Below are 2,809 nucleotides of genomic sequence, written 5' to 3' on the forward strand. Positions count from 1 at the left end.
TCCACCTGTCCACCTTTGCAGGCTGGCTGCACCCTGTACATTCCTGGCCCACAGGGAGCCCAGTAACCTGCAGGAGTGGTTTTCTCAAAGTTTCCTTGAGTGCCCAGCATCGAGTGCCCAGCACTACGAACCCGTGAGTCTGTTGGCCTGCATGTCTGCAAACAGTAAACTGCACCTAGTGAATTTCCACGTGGTAAATTCTCCTGTCAATCAGCACCACTGCCTGGCGGCAGGAGACCAGAAAAGGGGGGATCGCTCACAGAATCATAGGATAGCTAACGGTACACATGTCTAAAATGGTCATCTCTTCCCGACAGTTGGAGAGACCGAATTTTAAAAGTGAAATGATCATCTCACTGTGAGGACCTTCAAAACCAACAGAGAAGCCAAAGAAACCCTTTCTGTCTTCCTCAAAACCCACAGGGTGGAGAGGGGAAAAAAAATAAATCAATCAAAGTCACCTGGAACAGAACCATCAGGAAGGAAAGACATGCTATTTTCAAGTTTCTAAAAGGATATTAGTAACAGTCAGGGGGGGAAGAAACCCACATGAAAACTACCCTTGATAAAGGCCTTTTGGAAGCAGATAAAGGTGTGTTTTGCTGCCTTGAGGTCTTGAGTCTTTCACTCTGCTTTGTCCAGCTGGGTTTGGAGATTGAGGTCTGCGAGTGGGATTGTGTATTTGTTCCAAGTGATACTGGAGTTGTTTGCTTTGAACAAAGTGACTTTGTTCCTTTGTTGGATGTGGCCAGCAGCAGAGCCGTTGCTTAGGAAAGGAAAACACACACACACACACACACACACACACACACACACCAGGAACTTGCTCAAAGTAAAAGGGGTTTTGTGGGTTATATGTTGGCACAAGGGCCGAGGCAGCTGAGCATGGCTATGGAGGCAGAGATTTGGCTGTCCCAGGGGCAGGGAGGGACAGCCTCGAAAGATTTCCTTTCCAGGGCCTCCCTGAGGCAGAGGCACTGGCCCTGGGTTCTTTCCAAGAAGTTGCTCAGGGCAGTTTATCAGAAGCCAGGAAAGAGTCTCATTTTATTGAAAGATCATTAGCAATTTGCTTCCCTCAGAAGATGGGACCTATTAGCTGTCTTCTGCAGGGCTAGGAGGCCGGAAGCCCAGAGTTCTTGCTGGTGTGAGCCACAGCTCTCTAAGTACACCTACTGTGTGCCAGGCTGTGTACCAAACAACGCTAAACACTGTCTGTGCATCCCTGTGTTAAAGCATCCAAAGACCTCACAGGACAGGCTCAGGGCTGCACAGGAGTCAGCCCACAAGGCCCACTGTGTGCGTCCCTTCCCGACGTTCAGCAACATCGTGGCACTAGCCTGAAGTTGACCGTGATGGAGTGGTGCAGCCACTCTGGAGAACAGTGTGGAGGTTCTTTAAAAAAACTCAAACTAGAGCTACCATATGATCCCACAATCCCCACTCCTGGGCATGTATCTGGAGAAAACCATAATTTGAAAAGATGCATGCCCCCCAGTGTTCATACCAGCACTATTCACAATAGCCAGGACATGGAATCAACCTAACTGTCCTTAGACAGACACAGGGATGGAAACAAAAAAGATGTACAGGGATCCTTGAGCTGTGCTGATCAGGTGAGAAGGAGGAGCCACCAGCCCTTGTCTGCATCTCCAGCATCTCCCTCCTCTATCTTGGTCATCACTCTCGGATGGACAGTGGCTGCCAAGGCTGGCTGGTAAGTTTCTATTACTTTTCTGCCAAGGAGGCCCCAGGTCTCAGGGGTCACCTGGGATATCCACAGCCCATGTGTGTGATATTTGCTTTCCACTCCAAAGTGGGCTCTAGAAAACCCAGATTTGGGTCACAGAAAGAAATCATCACATTTCCAAAGAAGCCTGTGACCAATACTAAATGCCTTTGACAGCAGTTGTGTCTGTTTTTAATTTGTGGACGAAGACTTACGGATAGGTGCAAAAATAAATCCTTTTTTGCAACCCAGAATTCATTGTTTAGTATGAGTTTTGATACAGATGAAAAGGAACAATTTATCTAAAACAGATTCAGTAGAGAGGGTGTATTGATAAACATAAAGATTGCTTCCAGGACTATAGAGCTGATCATTTCCTCCATATCTTAAGCATTTAAATTATCAACTATATTGTTTTAGGCTTCCCCAGGGGCTCAGCGGTAAAGAATTCACTTGTAATGCAGGAGAAGAGAGCAGGAGACGTGGATATGACCACTGGGTCGGGAAGATCCCCTGGAGAGGGAAATGGCAACCCACTCCAGTATTCTTGCCACCGCATTATTCTTGCCTGGAAAAGCCCACAGACAGAGGAATCTGGGGGCTACAATCCATGGGGTCACAAAAGAGTCGGACATGACCTGGGGACTAAACAACAACAACATATTGTTTTAGTATTCTAATTGTAATGTTGACACAAAACGAAGATGGCTTCTGTTTTCTTAGGCTTTTATCTTAAGAACGCAGTGTCTGGATTTTAAAAAGGTATTGGCAGGACTTCCCTGGTGATCTAGTGATTAAGAGTTCACCTTGCAATGCAGGGGACACAGGTTCAATCCCTGGTCAGGGAACTGAGATCCCACAGGCCTCTGAGCAACTAAGCCTGCAGGCCACAACTAGAGAGTCCATGTGCTACAACGAAAGAGCCCACCTGCCACAACTAAGACCCCATGCGGCCAGATAACAAACAAGTAAATAAAGGTCCTGGTATACCCCAATGATCTGTACTGTTCTAGGGTGATTTGAACATGTGTGCATGATTTGAACTTAATACCTTTTTGGAAGGTGTCAGATTCAAAACTAGGC

At 46.9% G+C, this 2,809-nt stretch overlaps 1 non-coding gene across 1 annotated transcript; it reads left to right on the top strand.

Moving 5' to 3' along the window:
• Positions 1-1,901: 1,901 nt before the first annotated feature.
• Positions 1,902-2,024, top strand: LOC112584824. Its single transcript, XR_003109222.2, has one exon. It is a non-coding gene; the product is annotated as a small nucleolar RNA SNORA40 (small nucleolar RNA).
• The last annotated feature ends 785 nt before the right edge of the window (positions 2,025-2,809 follow it).

The sequence above is a fragment of the Bubalus bubalis genome, chromosome 4, assembly GCF_019923935.1.
Source record: "Bubalus bubalis isolate 160015118507 breed Murrah chromosome 4, NDDB_SH_1, whole genome shotgun sequence".
Taxonomy (NCBI): domain Eukaryota; kingdom Metazoa; phylum Chordata; class Mammalia; order Artiodactyla; family Bovidae; genus Bubalus; species Bubalus bubalis.